Source organism: Phyllobates terribilis, unplaced genomic scaffold (assembly GCF_046119375.1).
Source record: "Phyllobates terribilis strain yellow unplaced genomic scaffold, ASM4611937v1 Scaffold_3__8_contigs__length_932513732, whole genome shotgun sequence".
NCBI lineage: Eukaryota > Metazoa > Chordata > Amphibia > Anura > Dendrobatidae > Phyllobates > Phyllobates terribilis.
In genome coordinates, this window is record NW_027362763.1 from 311653944 (window position 1) to 311672986 (window position 19043).

The window sequence follows — 19043 nt, forward strand, 5'->3', positions numbered from 1 at the left end:
TGTATAGGAGAAGCTTTGTAAGGCCACGTTCACACGTTGGGTATTTGGTCAGTATTTTACCTCAGTATGTGTAAGCCAAAACCAGAAGAGGAACAATCCGAAGAAAAGTATCATAAAAACAAATCACCACTTCTGTATTTCTCACCCACTCCTGGTTTCGGCTTACAAATACTGATGTAAAATACTAACCAAATACTGAACTTGTGAACGTGGCCCAATTTATTTAGTTTACCATACTTAAAAATCACTGATTAAACCCTGAAGGCATAAACTGACACTGACCAAAGACTGATGAAAATCTGATTCAAAACACTGATGACACTCGAACCACTTTTTTATGTGATCATCTAGCTCTGAAAAAATATTTGGCCTTCTAGCAGTGTGTGGGACTTTCTCTATTAGTCCATCTATACTGACCTCCATCAGGTTGCAAATTGAATATAATTTTTATCTGCATCTAGCTCTGAAAAAATATTTGGCCTTCTAGCAGTGTGTGGGACTTTCTCTATTAGTCCATCTATACTGACCTCCATCAGGTAGCAAATTAAAAATAATTTTTATCTGCATCTAGCTCTGAAAAAATATTTGGCCTTCTAGCAGTGTGTGGGACTTTCTCTATTAGTCCATCTATACTGACCTCCATCAGGTTGCAAATTGAATATAATTTTTATCTGCATCTAGCTCTGAAAAAATATTTGGCCTTCTAGCAGTGTGTGGGACTTTCTCTATTAGTCCATCTGTACTGACCTCCATCAGGTTGCAAATTGAAAATAATTTTTTTCTGCATCTAACCCAGCCAATAGTTTTGGCCTAACACCACAGTTTGGCCACTCAGCTCTGCTCGGTTCCCATCCATTGTTTTTTTGTGCAAACAACTCCAGAGTTGTGAATTAGTTAACCACCAAAATGAGTGGAAAAAGGCCTGCTGCTGGTGGAAAGGGGAATAGGCGTGTTGGGAAGGGGAAAAAAGGTTGTGTCCGTGGGGTAGGTGTTAAAGCAACAGTAACATCTGCAGAAGAAAGACCATCTTCCAGCCAAACTAAAATGTCTACTTCTTTTAGCGGACAATGTGATAAGCTCCCTTTCTTACGGCCACGCCAATCGCTACAAATTCCAGATGAGGCACAAAAACAGCAGGTGCTTCAATGGATATCAAGTGCTACTTTAAGTGGGCTCTCCTCCACATCAACTTCAACATCACAAATACTCCAGTCCTCAAAGGTGTCACCCCAATCGCACTTGCTTCCTCACAGCTCCCAAATCTCCAGCTGCCCGACTGAGTATGAGGTAGAACAGATGGTTGAGTCTGCAGAGCTGTTTACTCATACTATAGCCTGGGAATCAGAGGTCGACTCCAGCGCTTCTGTGAATCCAGACGAGGAAATGATCTGCACTGATGCCCAGAATCTTTATGAGTCGGATCCAGGACCAGACGCAGAAGGTTCTGACCATAATGTAGACCCTCATTCCCAAACTGTAACTCCTGTTGGTGGAGACAATGAGGAAGATGATGATAAGACTCAAATACCTGATTGGAGCGACAACTTTAGTTTTTTGTCAGGGCAGGAACAGGTTGGCTCTGAGGACGACGGGTGTGATATCGCACAGGGTGATGATGATGAGGTTGGAGATCCCACTTACTGTCAACCCACAGTCAGCCAAGAGATGAGGTTAGCAGAGGAGGTGGAGGAAGATGCTAGTGACAACGAGGTCAGGTTGTGCCTTCCTGGACAGAGACGTAGTACTGGAAGCACGTCAACAACTGCATCCTCAAACACAACTCTGCCTCTCACCACAAGTCGTGGTGGCTCTTCAGGTCGCATGGGTGCTAAGCCTTGCATAGCCTGGGCATTTTTTCAGATCGATAAAGATGACCCAACTCGTGTTATCTGTAACATTTGTCAGCAAAAGCTAAGTAGAGGCCAAAAAATACATAGTTTGAGTACTTCATGCATGAACCGGCACATGGACATGAAGCATAAGTTGCAGTGGGAAGCTCAGTGTGCTACAATGCGGCCTAGCCGGCCGGGCCAACCACCGTCTGCCATATCTTGTGCATACGCGACCTCTTCATCCTCTGTGACTGGGGGGACAGCAGTCACACCTGTTTTGGGGCGCAGACCTGCCACCTCTTTACCCGCAACAGCCAGCGTGATTGGCAGGTCATCATTTTCTTTGGAGGTGGTAACACCAGCTGGTGTTGAGCGCTGTCCGACATCGATAGCACCACCTTTGGATCAAGGCAACCTAACATGTCCGCCTGCATCTTCCTCACAGACCGGCAGTTTGCCGGGGACACCCTTATCAACCCCGTCTAAGCACAATAGCCAGCCCTCGGTCCCTCAGATGTGGACAAGTAAAAGACCATTTCCTCCTAGCCATGAGAAAGCTAAGAGGTTGAATTTCACCATCTGCAAGCTCTTGGCTACAGAAATGCTGCCTTTCCGCCTGGTGGACACAGAGGATTTTCAAGACCTTATGTCCGTCGCAGTGCCCCAGTACCAGATGCCCAGTCGGCACTACTTCTCAAAGAAAGGTGTGCCTGCGCTCCACCAGCATGTCGCACAAAACATCACCGCTTCTTTGAGAAACTCTGTGTGTGACAGGGTGCATTTCACCACAGACACTTGGATGAGTAGACATGGACAGGGGCGTTACATGTCGCTGACTGGGCACTGGGTAACTATGGTGACAGCAGGACAAGGGGCTGCTGTCCAAGTCTTGCCGTCCCCACGAGTTGTGCGTCAATCCTCTTTATGTCAAAGTTCCTCCACTGCTTCTGCCTCCTCAACCTCCTCTCGGTCTTCCACCTGCACCCAAAGCCTGTCTGGTCATGCCACAAGCTTTCTAACTGCGCAGAAGGGATCCTGCACACCTCCTTACTATGCTGGCAGTAGGGCTCAACGTCATCAGGCGGTTTTTACATTGAAATGTCTGGGAAATGTGAGTCACACAGCTGAGGAGTTGTGGTCAGCTCTGGAGAACCAATTTCATGAATGGTTGTCTCCACTGGACCTGAAACCAGGGAAGGCCGTGTGCGACAATGCTGCAAACCTGGGTGCGGCCCTTCGCCGGGGCAATGTCACACACGTGCCTTGTATGGCTCACGTGTTGAACCTGGTTGTCCAGCAATTTTTAGCCCACTATCGCAGACTAGATGGCATTCTGCAGAGGGCACGGTCGCTGTGTGCTCACTTCCGCCGTTCGCATCCCGCAGCTCAGCGACTTACATCTCTACAGAAGTCGTTGGGCCTGCCACTTCACCGGCTAAAATGCGATGTGCCTACCCGGTGGAATTCAACTCTGCACATGTTGCAGCGACTGTGGCAGCACCGACAAGCCCTGGTGCAATACGTTCTGACGTATAGCCTGGGCCAACGAGATCCAGAGGTGGGGCAAATCACGCTGGAGGAGTGGTCTCAGATCAGGGACCTATGCACCCTTCTGCACAGTTTTGAAATGGCTGACGATGCCATTATCAGCATGACTATTCCGGTGATTTACATGCTGGAGCACATGTTAAACAGAATTCGGAGTCAGGTGGTGGCACAAGAGGAGGTGGAGGAAGTAGAGGAGGAGGAGTTGTATGCGGAAGGGCTAACATCTGCAAGGTCCAGACGGTCGGCAGCACCAAGGCGGCAGGCATGTGAGGGTGGGGGAGATGGTTTTACCAGGGTGCATGGTAGCAGCCAAACTAGTGAGGAAGGTGCAGGAGCCCAGGAAGAAGTGGAGGACGAACTGATGGAAGACTCATCAGATGAGGGAGACCTTGATCACATTTCTGTTGTGCGAGGTTGGGGGGAGAGGACAGAGGAAGGAAGCATGATTGTTACCTCGCCACCAACACAACAGGGACTTGGTGCTCCTGGATGCGCAACACACATGAGTGCCTTCTTGCTGCACTACCTGCAACATGACCCTCGAATTGTGAGAATTAGAAATAATCCTGACTACTGGGTTGCCACACTGTTAGATCCCCAGTACAAAAGTAAATTTGCAGAAATTATTCCTGCCATAGAAAGTGATGCACGCATGCAGGAGTATCAGCAGAGACTGTTGCAGAATCTTACATGTGCTTTTCCACAAAATACCAGTGGTGCACGTAGTGAATCTCACAGTTCCAACTTGCCAACCGTGGGACCGTCAAGTGTTCAGCACTCAAACCGTAACAGAACCACAGTATCTGCTGGTAACATCAATTTTGCAGAATCATTTCACCACTTTTTTAGCCCATCCTTTGCAAGGCCACAGGAGACAAGAAGTCTGACACATAGTCAACGCCTAGAGACGATGGTACAGGAGTATCTCCAAGTAAACATTGAAGACATGACTGTGTCACTGGACCCTTGCTCTTTTTGGGCTTCCAATCTGGATAAATGGCCGGAGCTAGCCACTTACGCCTTGGAGATCTTGTCATGCCCCGCAGCCAGCGTTCTGTCTGAACGTGTGTTCAGCGCTGCTGGTGGTGTGCTGACAGATAGGCGCACACGGCTCTCCACTGATAATGTAGACAGACTCACGTTCATAAAGATGAACAAATCATGGATCCGAAACGACTTTTCTACCCCTGTGTCATCCTGGGGAGAGTAAAAGCTTGATGATTGGTTAAAATCACCCTACCAACCGTTTTAAGCTTTCAAATTACTAATCATGTTTATCTGTATCTTGGCTGGAAAATAATTTGGGCTTTGTAGCAGTGTGCAGCACTGATTCTATTAGGCCATCTATAATAAGCTCCACCAGATTTAAAATTACTAATCATGTTTATCTGTATCTTGACTGGAAAATAATTTGGGCTTTGTAGCAGTGTGCAGCACTGATCCTATTAGGCCATCTATACTAAAGCTTCACCAGATTTAAAATTAATAATAATTTTTAGCTGCATCTAGCCCGGAAAATAATTTTGGGGCTACGAGATGCGCAAGACACATAAGTGCCTTCTTACTGCACTACCTGCAGCATGACCCTCATATTGTCAGAATTCGAAGTAATCATGACTACTGGGTTGCCACACTCTTAGATCCCCCAAACTTTTCGATCAACCTTTTCATTTTAATAAAGACCAAAAAAATGGTCATTTTTGAAATTATAAGCATTAGCAGGTTGTTAGAAACTGAAATCAAACAGTTTTCAACTCAAAACTTTATTCTAGGTGATGTTACATTTTCACATAGGACCCATTGTTCGAAAGGAGCTTCTGAACTCTCTCGTCCATTGAATTTGTCAGGTTTTGGGTGGTTTCTGCTTCAATTGTTTTGCATGAGGACAGAATACCCTCCCAGAGCTGTTGCTTAGATGTGAACTGCCTCCCGCCATCATAGACACTCCTTTTAATGATGCTCCAAAGGTTCTGAATGGGGTAGAGGTCAGGGGAGCATGGGGGTCACACCATAAGTTTGTCCCCTTTTATGCCCATATCAGCCAGAGATGCAGATGTTTTATGTGCAGCATGAGATGGTGCATTATCATGCAAAAAAATGATCTTGCTGTGAAATACACGGTTCTTCTTCTTGAACCATGGCAGGAAGTGCTGTTTGAGAAAATCCACATACATTATGGAGTTCATCTTTAGCGCCTTCAGGGATCCTAAAGGGGCCGACAATCTCTCTCCCCATGATTGCAGCCCAAAACATTACTCCACCTCCTCCTTGTTGGCGCTGTAGCCGTGTTTGTGTGGGGTGTCCATCAACCAGCCATCCTCCACTCCATCCATCTGGACCATCGAGCGCTGCACGGCACTCATCCGTGAACAAAACAGTTTTGAAATCAGTCTTCATGTAATGTTTGGCCCACTGGAGCCGTTTCTGCTTGTGTGAAGTGGATAGAGGAGGTCGACAGGATGGCGTATGCACAGCTGCAAACCTCTGAAGGACCCTGCATCTTGTTGTTCGGGGGACGTTGGAGGCACCAGCAGCTTCAAAAACTTGTCTGCTGCTATGACAAGGCTTTTTTGCCGCTGCTCTTTCAACCTGACGTAATTGCCTGTAGGAAAGAGTCCTCAATTTGCCCTTATCAGCACGCACACGTGTGTACTGTGAATCAGCTACATACTTCTTGATTGCCAAGACACTTCATCCTGATCATCGCACAATGTTGATTGTAGTCATGCCTTGACCTAAACACTCCACAATTTGTTGCTTCTCAGCAGCCGACACATCCTTTTTCTTTCCCATTTTGGCAGAAAATGTAGGCTGCTTAATAATGTGAGACAGCCTTCTTAAGTAGTCTTGCCTTTCATTGGACACACCTGCCAAACTAATTAGCACAGGTGTCTGCAATTGCTTACAGTGATATAAAGAGCCCTGACACACATCACCATCAATGAGTTTAACTGACAAACAAACAAATTCTTCCCTTATCACTCCTAAACACTTTTTGCATAATAATTTGGAACACAGTGTACATGTGCTTTTCCACAAAACACCAGTGGTTCACGTAGTGAATCTTACAGTTCTAACTTGCCAACCGTGGTCTGTATGGAGTTGTTCAATAAAGGGCCCAAAATTAAGATAACATAGATGGGAGAGGTCTCTATGAATAGGAATTCCTAAGTATTTGATACCCTGTGAGGGCCAGGCAAAGGGAAAGTTGGACTGGATGGAATCCTATATGGATTTGGGGAGGGAGACATCGAGGGCCTCAGACTTCGCTGCATTGATTTTAAAATTTGACCATGTAACAAAGTGATCTATTTCAGCCATAACAGCATGGATGGATATATGTGATTGAGTGATATATATACTAGGACATCATCAGCAAATAGAGAGCACTTGTACTCGGTGCCTCCCACCTCAATCCACCTAATATTGGGGTTATGGCGAATTGATGAGAGCAGGTGCTCCGTCACTAGGATGTATAAGAGAGGGGACAGAGAACATCCCTGCCTTGTCCCATTGGTGATCGTGAAAGGTGATGAAAATGTTCTGACGCGTCCCCTGGGCCTTGGGACACCCGGAGCCGGACCCTTTTTGGTGGATGCTGGTGGTTGTAGTCTCCGTGGCGGCGACCCGGTTCCGTGGCTCAGGGCGGTCAAACCAGTGGCGGAACTATTTATGTGGTTTTGATGTTTAAATGTCCGACTACGCCACCCGTGGATTGCGGTCAGAGTGAACCGCCGCTCCAGGGCAGACCGCTGAGGCTGGTGTTGTGGGTGCAGCATAGCGTAGCATAACTCCCCACGGGAGGAGTATAGCCTCAGGGCAGTGTATGCGGAGGATGGGGGTGATGGTGCAGGGCAGCAGCAGTAACGACACGGAGTCAGTGATGCAGTCCAGGGCCTTTACTCACAGTTCTTATTATCCAGACCACGTCTGCAGGTAACGGCTGCCCACGTCGTACTGTGCTCACCAGGTGAGGGGCTCAGACAACTCCCAGATAACTTTGCAGCGCTTCACAGGACCCCCTTTGTGTGTCCTTTGTCTGGCCTTTCTTACCAACCCTTCTGTCCGGCTGCCTCGGGCCTCCTCTTGGTAAACTTGGCGCCAGTTTCCCTGACCCTATGTGGTGCCTTCCTAGCGGGTGTAGCGAGGGGCTGCGCCACATAAAATGTCACAGCCTCCTGTTTCTAGCTGAGGGTCGTTTCCTGCCTCCACTAGTTTCGGGGACCGGTCTCCCCCTTTGGCCTGACCCCTCCACGCAGGTGGATTCGGGCGTGCGGTGGCGACTCGCCCGTCCGCACCCCTGGGATCCCTTCGTTCCTCGTTCCTGGAGCCTTCTCCGCTCCTCTTCCTTCCTTCTCCCTCTTCCAGGCCTGGGCCTCTGTTACTAGGCCCGCCTCCGGAGCAGAGCTCATGCAGAGCCCCTGCTCCCTGCCACTTCTGCTCAGACTTCTCTGCACTGAACTAAGATGGTGCCTACCTTTTATACTCCCTTCTCAATGCACCCAGGAACTGCTTCCTCCCTGCTCCTGCACTACAGGGTTCCCCTTCCTCAGTGTTCCCTCCCCCCACTCCAGCCAGGGACAGGGACTGTCGTGCCCATCTCAGGGGCATATTGGTCACCCTGCCCCACGGCAATGTGGTGTAATGCATGCAGGTGTCGGGTCCTGATCCACACTACATCCTTACCTGAGAGTGAGATATCACACCTCTGGGTGAGGTGCAATACCTCTGTAGCAACCGAGCCCTCAGGGTGCTACAGTTCCATTTATCTTCAGCCTAGGTGACGTATTGCGATACAGGGCCGTGATTTTGGCTATAAAAGGGTCCCCTAGACCCCTACCCCAAGCTTTTTAAGAGAATCATATATGGCGTGCCAGGAGACTCTATGGAATGCTTTCTCAGCATCCAACGAGAGTATCTAATTACAAATTTTTAACTGCATCTAGCCCAGGAAATACTTTGTGCCTAGTAGCAGTGTCTGCTAGTCAGCGGATTATCCCGGCTGTTAAGCAAGCTACACCACCTGTAGTTTGGACACTTAATTTTTTCAAAGGAAATGCTTCGGGACCACGGGATACTCAGTGAAGAGCATCAGGAGGCACCCCAAGGCATAGGGGCTGGGACTGGCAGTAGGATGCCTTGCGGTGGACAGCCGAGCTCGATCCTTATAAAAGCTTTTTAACTGCAGCAGCTTTAGTGGACGCTACTGGAGCTGGAATTACGCGGCTGCTGGCATGAGACTTGCCCTCCAATAGATCCTTGTAAATGGATTTAAAGTGTATTCATTCAAATTAGAGAGACAATTTAAATTAAAAAGCTTAGAGCTGCCTCCACCACAGGGGGGCTCGCTCGACCCACCAGCGGACAGGCACCAGTATTGGGAGAGGGGGGCTGGCCGTCAGGGTTCACCGCGGCTCTGGCACAAACCCGGCGACGCGGAGGTGGCACGGGCAGGAGCGGACTGAACGTGTCGGCTTCTCACTTTTTGGATTTTATAAGGGCATGACATGCCTATATCTGTGTCTCCCCCTCCTTTTACTCCTCCACCTCTTTTCTTTTCGCATGACTATATGTACTTGTCACTTTTCCATGTGTTAGTTGTGTCTTCTGAGCAGTTTGTCAGCTTTTGGACACCTTTGAAGGTGTTTTCTATGTGTTTCTATGTGTTTTTGTTTGCCTGCCATTGGTTTTAACGGTGTTCGAAGGTGTTCGACGAACAGTTCGATGAACAGTTCGGCGAACACACGGGTGTTCGACGAACCGAACCGAACTCGAACACTACGGGGGTGGCTCAACACTACTCCCTATATCCACTTTACATACCCATATTGCATCAGTGTGTCCTTCTTTTACGTCCATGTGCCATCCGTATGTCCATTTTGTGCTTACATATGACATCAGATTTTATAAGAATAATTTAATAAATAATGAAGGTCAAATAGAGTTTCTTATCTTAATATTTGTAATGATTCCTTGAGAAAAGCATGACATGCAGATGGTAACTTGTATGTTATTCATCTTTTACAAGTCTGATCTGGAATACAGAACAAAGTAGGGCATGCCGTGATTTTTTTATACACAGTCTATCGATCGGTGTGTAAAAACCTTCTTGGACAGCACACGGACGTTTAACACGATCGTCTGACCAAGCATTTAAGTTGCAGGTATGCTGTGAAAAAATCTGCACCTTATATGCAATGTGTCAACTTACACTAAAAGAAATAGCCTGCTGAGTTCAAACATTGCAAATCATTTGGTGAGGATTTAATGCGTTAATTGCTAAACTGAAATCAACAGCAATTCTGCATGTAACATCCCTGCATATTTTCTGTATTTTTTCATGCAATTTTATGCTCCATTTTGCTCCGGAATCTCAAAAAAGGGAACAAAATGCCAGGCCAGCATTTTACCAAATACCTATATAAGGCTGCGTGCCCACGTTGCGTATTACAAGCGTATATGCTGCGGAATTTCCGCAGCGTAAACGCTTGTAAAACGCATGTATATCCGCACCCCATGGTCCCCAATGGCATTCCGCAATGTCAATGCCCATGCTGCGGATTTTTCCGCAGCGTATATGCTGCGGTCAAAAATCCGCAGCATGTTCATTAATTTTGCGTTTCCGCATGCGGATTGTACCCAAGTCTGGAGGAGAGGAGACTCTCATCCAGACCTGGGTACCAAAGAACCTGTAAAAAAAAGAATAAAATAAAGTTTATACTTATCTTCTGATGTCTTCCCGGTGTTTTCCTGCCGTCGCGAGGTGTGTGAAGGACCTGCCACGTCATTGAGTCATGTGACCCATCACATGACTCAATGACGTCACCGAAGGTCCTGCACACAACAGCATGAGCCGCTCAAGACTCCGGACGGGGCAGAGAATGCATCGGTAGGTGAGTATAAACTTTATTTTTTTATTTTATACCATTCTGATTCTTTTTTTTTAACTATTACTTGGTCACACTATATAAATCCATGCCGGTTGCATGGATTTATATAGTGTGAACAAGTTGTCAAGCACTTTTCCGAGTGATGCTTGAATCACTTGGAGAAGTGCTTGATAACCCGCATGCGGAAATGCATGCAAAGACGCTGCAAAGACGCCTCACATACGCTTCTACCTGGCGGGAAAACCGCATGTAAAATCCGCATGCGATTTTCCCGCCAGGGAGAAGCGTAAAAAATATGCTTCATTTCCGCAACGTGGGCACATAGCCTAACTATACCAAAGAGTTGCATTCATGCAAGAGAAATTTACATGCTGCAAATTTTAAAAAACATTCAACAAAAGCTCATTTCCATGTGCATTCTGCACAAAAAAACTTGTTTATGAGATTGAAGGGGTTTTCCAATGAACAAAGTACATTTTAATCAATAGATCTTGCAATAAAAATATGTTCTACAATTGTATGTGTTAAAAAAAAATTGCTCCTGTGCTGAGACAATCTCAAAAATATGCCCCTATGTAATGACTGTGTCTGACCATGCAGGAACATGGTCAGCACAAAGCACATCTCCTGGGCAGGGGAGGAAGCAAAAGAGTATACAGACAGGATAGCATCAGATTGCAGATGATTCTATCTGTGAGAAAAAAAATTTGGTTGGACACAGCTACTACACAGTTCACAGCATATTATTACATACATAGTACATTATTTTAACACATCCAATTGTGGATCTTATTATTATTATAAGATTTATTAATTAAAATGTACTTTGTTTTTGAGACCCCTTTAAGTTAAAACTTATCCACTTTGTTGCTACTGTAAAATGCTGCTTATTTGACACAAGTAAAATCTGCACCAAATAAGCAGCATGTGAATCCAGCCAACAGGCTTTTGTCAAACCTAAGCAGACTTCATAGCAATACCAATTATAAAGACCATGCTGGGAGGGACAGCTATCACTGGTACAATGGAAGTAGCCCTTTTCTATACCATACAACAACCAGACTTCAATGCAGCACTTAAAGAATTGCAGCAAGTTCAAGCAATCGTTGTTCTCTGTGCACCCAAAATTGCAGATTTCTATGCATTAAAATGCTTTAGCCTCATTTACCACCATAGGATATATTTCTCTAGATTTTTTTTAGTATTTTGAAGGATATTTGAAGGACATTTGTGTAATCTCCTTCAACAAATACATATTTTTGTAATATGTAGTTACACCGTATCTATTTTCAGCTTGTGTAACAGAGCCAAGTAGGGTAATCTTCATGAGCAGTCTAAAATTAAAATATTTATCTTCTACATTTTCAGCGATTAAACATCCTCGGCATTTTTTTGCCACTGGAAGTCTCTGATAAATGATTCCCATCCCAAACAACGATGGGAATCCTTGTGTAGTTTGTCGGCAATATTTTCAGCACAATATCAGCATTTACCGAGTCCTCTAATGAGTGTAAATGATTCCCTGCATTGAGTCTGATTTTCAGCTAATCTCCAACAGATAAATCCTAAATTAAGAACTAGAATTGAAGTTGGTGTATTGTCTAATTAAACATATTAAAGGCTGATGACTGACTATGTGATGCCATCTGTGCAAACTTAGCAGTTCTGATTTGACAAACCCGTGAGAGGCTCCACTGAGAAAAGTAGAATGTCATTCAAGCTTATCCCGCGTATCCCTGCTCCTTAGAAGGAATGCCAGTTTGTTGCTGAAGACAGTTAATCTGACGGAAGTAAATTCGAGTTTTGGCAAAGATGAATGGCAAGATAAAGAGGACAGGCTGCCAAACAAAATGATTCGAAAAAAAATATGTGACATGACCTCTCTAGACAATGCCAAGTACACCTTCACTTGTCTCTGTCAATCCACAGAAGCACTAAATATTTTTAGTTACATAAGCATTGCGCTCTTTTACCCCGGGGAACCGCAGTCAACACTGAGATAAATTCATAATCACTAATACGCCATTCAGCGAAATGGCCCAGTTCTGACGGTAAACCCCACATATAAATTATTACACGTAAAAGAAAAAACGAGATAGGAGGAAAATGCCTCCGCAATAATGTCTCTACATAGGAAAGATCATTATGTCCTCTGTGTGTTGTTATTCATTTTAAACATGACAGGTCTATACCTAGAGGGCAAATTGTTCTTAATAGCCCACTTAGGCAGTCATCAGAAGTCATCACATGTACTGCAAAACTAGCTCAGTGCCGGGCAGACAACCAGCAAGCGCCCTGATATTGTCAATCTATAATTTCTATCAGTTAGCAAATGGCTGCCTGAAAACTAACGGGAGTTGTCGTTGAAAAACAAATAAGGTATTGGATTTTAGCTATCCATACTTTAGAAATATTGCGCTCAGGATAACCGGCAGGATAAAGCAGTCACAACACATCTTCATATACATCTTGAATATTATAGGACTGCATCTGAGAAACATAAGAAAATGCGCTCTCTACTATAGGTAGTTATAAAGAAGACATATGCTGAGAAATTACACAGAAACTTTAGGCTTCGTTCCCATGATGAGTTTTTGATGTTGCAGATTTTCTGCAGCATTTCTGCACCTATTGTGTAAGATAGGTTACTTGCATTTTTTTCATTGCGTTTTTATCGCATTTTTGACATTGACGTTTTTGTCTCTTTTTGGGATGTCATGTTTTAAAGGTAATCATTCATCAGATTTTTGTCAACAAATCTTAGGTCAGCATACTGTAGAGACATAGATCTGAAATCTAGCAATGTGTCACTTTATCGGCAAGAGATATCGTAAACCTGCTGCCATGTAGTCCTCCATATTCATGAGCTCTGTAAAACCCCTCCCCCACCTCTGGTAACTTTCTGCCTATGAACAGCATATAGAGAAAGCTGCCAATCAGTGGTGTGGGATTATGCAGAGCTCAGCATTCAGAGAGCTGGTAGATATGAAGCAGATAAAACAGGGATTTTATCAAAACTGGAGCATGCAGCCCAGTAAATGACACATCACTAGAATCAGGGTCTCTGCTCCTACAACATGCTGCTCTCAGGCTATGTGCCCACGATGCAGAAATGCTCAGGATTTTTCCTGAGCGTTTCTGCATCTCCCTGGCAGAAAAAACGCATGTGGATTGTACATGCGGATTGTACATGCGTTTTTCATGCCAGGGACATGCAGATGTGAAGCGTTCTTCACTCGCATTTCCGCATGCAGGTTGACAAGCGATTTTAGCATCACTTGGAAAGTGCTTGACAACTTGGTCACACTATATAAATCCATGCAAACGGCATGGATTTATATAGAGTGACCGGAAAGAATCGTTAAAAATAAAAAAATAATGTATACTTACCTTCCGATGGCCCCCGGAGTCTTGCTTTGCTCCATCCAGGCTGCCGGCAGATCGCGGTACACTGTACTAGGACCTTCCGCCACATGACTAAGAAGTCAGCGCAGGTCCTACCGTCCACCGCGAGTTGCCGGCAAGCACAGAGAAGGAGTCGGAAGGTGAGTATAATATTTCTTTTTTTATTTTATTCTTTTTTTTTCACAGGTTCTATGGTACCCGGGTCCGGATGAGAGTCTCCTTTCCTCCAGACCTGGGTACCATCCGCACATTGAAACGTTTGGATTCCGCTTGTGTACATGTAGTGATGCGGAATCCAAACGTTCCAATGCAAGTCAATGGCGGCGATTACACTGCGTGTCCGCAAAATTAATGGACATGCTGCGGATTTTTGAGCGCAGCATAAACGCTGTGGAAAAATCCGCAGCATGGGCATTGACATTGCGGCTTGTCATTGAGGACCATGGGGGGCGGATTACCAAGCGTTTCCCAAGCGTTTATGCTGCGGGAATTCCACAGCATAAACGCTTGGAAAAGGCATAGTGGGAACACAGCCTCAAGGTAGCAAAAACCTTATGATATATGCCTGTTAAATAAAGCTGTTTTGTTTTAGATACTTCCTGGTATTTGGCTTTGACAGAAGTTTATTGATACAGTCACGTGCAGATTACATGCATTTTAATTCTATTGAGAAATTGTTTATGTCACAAAAGCATTACAGCCTATCAGCGGCAGCATGGTTCCATCAGAGAGAGAATTACCATTTGACAAGATGTGAAGGCTGCCACACATCAGTAGCTTCTGATTGTCACGTGAGCTCTGCAGATTATGTCATGATTGCTGAGGGACACAGTGCTCGGAGCAGAGGAGCGGTGCTGGCCCGGTAGATAAGTATGTTTTTGTCTTATTTTATTCAGCACATTGGAGGCATTCAAAAGACATTTTGTGGCAGTTGACAACTCCTTTAACAACTTTTCTACAGTTTTGGACTGTCTTTAAGTCAAAAAATGAAGGGTTACAATTATTAATGTTTTTGAATCAGTTTTATGATGTTGCAAAAAATAGCACATTTTGTCACACATTATTTTTAACACACATTTTTGGGACTTACAGTACTTGATGTAAAAAACTTGTGTAAATCACTTAACAAATGTGGCATTTTGACTCCACCTATCTGATCACCTATATGATCGAGAAGCATTGTACCTTGTGGTGAGCTACCAAAATTATACATTTTAGTGAGTAAATATATAAGATTTAATTATTGTTGTAAACTTCTCTGTCAATCGAATCAAGAGTATTGCCCACTTGTCCTCCACCACTCTCAAGATGTAGAAATTGCTGCCCTCATAATTTATCCCTCCTCACACCCCTCCCCCACTTCACCTGGCATGCACTGTCCCAAGACTTTCCTGCAGTCCATTATGTTACAGGTACTGACAGTGACACAACACTGGCTCCATACACAGTAGTGGAACAATGAGATATATAATGTATCCATTTTATATAATGTAAGCAAGCATTCTGGAACACCCAGCACAATCCCTCTGAATAGTCACTAGCTGATTAGTTTACTGCTCTTCTCTGTGGTGCCTGCACTGCCTCTATTGCTTCTGCTCTCTCCCTGTACTCCTCCCCAGTCACTCATACCTTGCAATGATCACTGGCCGCGGCCACCTACGACTTCACCATTCGGAGCACACCGCTCAGCACACTGGCTGAGTCCTGCCTCCTGCATGCAGGGCCGTGCTTCACTGAGAGGTTACGCTCTTTTCAAAGCACAGACAGGCAATCTCTCTGCTCTCCACGAACTGCGGCAGGAAATCTCTGTACTCTGCTACTACAGCAGGAAGTAAGGAACTGGAGGGCACATGACCACTTTTTGTTTTAATAACCTGTGTGCCTGGGAAACCTCTTTAACAGTGATGAGCGAGCATGCTCGTCACTGCTCGGTACTCGCCTGAGCAACTCACTGCTCGAGATGCTCGGCGCTCCTCGAGTATTTCCCGGATGCTTGGGTGGGAGCTTGTGTCTCCGACTCCTGCCCAAATGTTTGGCACTCTTCAGAGAGCCAATGGACATGCAGGGATTGCCAGCCACTCACTGTAATGCCATAGCCATGTTGGTTGTGGCATTACACTGATTGGCTGGCCGCATAGCGTCATCAGGTCTATATAAGACCTGGTGACCCTACACTCGTCACAGTGTACCCCGGAAACAGGGAGAGCTGCTGCTGAGTGAGGGAGAGATTTGCTTGTTTATTAGTTAGCATAGGTATTCCACAACATATATTATATATATATATATAGATATATATATATATATATATATATACACACACTGTGTGCAGAATTATTAGGCAAGCTGTATTTTAGAGGATTATTTTTATTATTGATCAACAACTATGTTCTCAATCAACCCAAAAGACTCATAAATATCCAAGCTTAATATTTTTGAAAGTTGGGGTGGTTTTTTTTTAGATTTGGCTATCTTAGCAGGATATCTGTTTGTGCAGGTAACTATTACTGTGCAGAATTATTAGGCAACTTAATAAAAACCAAATATAATCCCATCTCACTTGTTTATTTTCACCAGGTAAACCAATATCAGTGCACAACATTTAGAAATAAACATTTCTGACATGCAAAAACAAAAACCAAAAAAATTAGTGATCAATATAGCCACTTTTCTTTATGATGACACTCAGCAGCCTCCATCCATAGATTCTGTCAATTGCTTGATCTGTTTTCGATCAACATTGTGTGCAGCAGCCACCACAGCCTCCCAGACACTGTTCCGAGAGGTGTACTGTTTTCCCTCCCTGTAGATCTCACATTTTATGATGGACCACAGGTTCTCTATGGGGTTCAGATCAGGTGAACAAGGGGGCCATGTCATTATTTTTTCTTCTTTTAGACCTTTACTGGCCAGCCACGCTGTGGAGTAGTTGGATGCATGTGATGGAGCATTGTCCTGCGTGAAAATCATGTTTGTCTTGAACGATACCGACTTCTTCCTCTACCACTGCTTGAAGAAGTTGTCTTCCAGAAACTGGCAGTAGGTCTGGGAGTTGAGCTTTACTCCATCCTCAACCCGAAAAGGTCCCACAAGTTCATCTTTGATGATACCAGCCCATACCAGTACCCCACCTACAGCTTGCTGGCGTCAGAGTCAGAGTGGAGCTCTCTGCCCTTTACTGATCCAGCCTCTGGCCCATCCATCTGGCCTATCAAGAGTCACTCTCATTTCATCAGTCCATAAAACCTTTGAAAAATCAGTCTTAAGATATTTCTTGGCCCATTCTTGACGCTTTATCTTATGTTTCTTGTTTAAAGGTGGTTGTTTTTCAGCCTTCCTTACCTTGGCCATGTCCCTGAGTATTGCACGCCTTGTGCTTTTTGATACTCCTGTAACATTGCAGCTCTGAAATGTGGCAAAACTGGTGGCGAATGGCATCTTGGCAGCTTCACGCTTGATTTTCCTCAATTCATGGGCAGTTATTTTGCGCCTTTTTTGGCCAACATGCTTCTTGCGACCCTGTTGACTATTTGCCATGAAATGCTTGATTGTTCGGTGATCAAACTTCAAAAGTTTGGAAATTTCAAGACTGCTGCATCCCTCTGCAAGACATCTCACAATTTTGGACTTTTCAGAGCCCGTCAAATCTCTCTTCTGACCCATTTTGCCAAAGGAAAGGAAGTTGTCTAATAATTAAGCACACCTTATAAAGGGTGTTGATGTCATTAGTCAACACCCCTCCTCATTACAGAGATGCACATCACCAGGTTTACTTAATTGGTAGTTGGCTCTCAAGCCTATGCAGCTTGGAGTAGGACAAGATGTATAAAAAGTATCATGTGATCAAAATACTCATTTGCCTAATAATTCTGCACACAGTGTATATCTATCTGAATTAACAGTCCTTCTGAGGACTAATCCAGCTGCATACATTACTAGAGATAGCAGAAGTTAGGCACGGTTTGTGGCAGTGTATACAGCACAATAGGGTCCATTGCACGTTCTGTCTGCTGCTGCTGTTACATATCTACATAGCCCTACATATCAGGATATTTTTTGCTTAAAAAGCAATACAGTACTCCATTTTACTGCTCCATTTTCTTGTTAGCAGAATGGAAGCAGATTTTTTTGATTTTATTCACATGTGGTAATAATCGTGACATTTTTTGGAGCGTGACAAATATTCCACTCCATTTAAAGTCAGTCATCTGTGTTATATTGAACCTATTCACACTTGGTCACTGACCAATACTATACTACAAGGCCACAGCCTAAATCCATGGTCGTCACACGTCATCGCATATTACTGCGGTAATAATTCTGACATTTTGTGGAGCATGCCAAATATTACACTCCATTTAAAATGGTAAAGGAGCGTGAAAGGGATGGGGAAGTGGACGTGATGGTGATGGTACACGCTGAGGCCGAGGTCGTGGGCAAGATGAAACTGTGCCTGCTGAAGGAGCACAACAAACACCCACATCATGTCAAACTACCTTCATGTCCCAATTACCAGGGGGCTGCTGAACACCACTCTTGAAGCCAGAGTAGTGTGAGAATGTTGTTGGTTGGATAGCAGTTAATGCTTCCAGTCACTGTGCAACCACCACCACCCTGTCTTCCACATGGTTGAGTCTCAGTAGCCATGAGTCTGAACCACATTTTCCTCACCCTGATTCCTCCCACCATGCCGGGTGCCCAGAGACAACTGATCCCATATTTGGACACTCTGAACTGCTGTTCACTTTTCCATTTATAGATTCTGGCCTCTCGCCTGGCCAGCTTCAAGCGGGGCAAGAGAAGATCACATGTAGTGATGCCCAAATATTTGAGCAGCCACGGTAACATGAAGGTGACGGTGGGAAAGTGCAATTACTGTCACAAGAGGTGGACGATGATGAGGCACAGTTGCCAGAAATTCAGGAGGAGGACAATGAGGTGGTGGACAATGAAGTCACTGACCTTACCTGGCAAGGTGACATGCTGAGCGAGCACAGCAGCACACGGGGAGGGAGGCGTAACACCACAACAGGTAGGGAGAAGCAGTGTGGTAGCCACAGACACAAGGGGGGAAACCGTTCCCCGGAACACCAACATGACGGAAGTTGCCAGTAAAACTGTTAGGTCTTCCAGAGCCTGGTTGTTTTTAAAAGGCTGTCCAGATAAGTCAAAAAGGCCATTTGCAGCATCTGTCAGGCCAGCATCAGTAGGGGTAAAAAAAACTACCAGCCTGACCACCATCAGCATGCTCAGGCACATGACAGCAAAGCACCCGACTAGGTGAGTGGAATGCCAGGGTCCAAAACAGTGTCTGGGGGTGACACCACAGCTTGTTTTGCTGTTGTGCATGCACACCAATCCCCTGTCCATG

The 19043-nt window shown here is 45.0% G+C and overlaps 1 long non-coding RNA gene across 1 annotated transcript in view; it reads left to right on the plus strand.

The window, feature by feature from the left end:
• Nucleotides 1-14440: 14440 nt before the first annotated feature.
• LOC141258081 (uncharacterized) overlaps nt 14441-19043 on the plus strand; it is a 125395-nt gene continuing 120792 nt past the window's right edge. Inside the window, exon 1 of the long non-coding RNA XR_012318192.1 lies at nt 14441-14545. This is a non-coding gene — a long non-coding RNA (uncharacterized lncRNA). The remainder of the gene's footprint in view (nt 14546-19043) is intronic.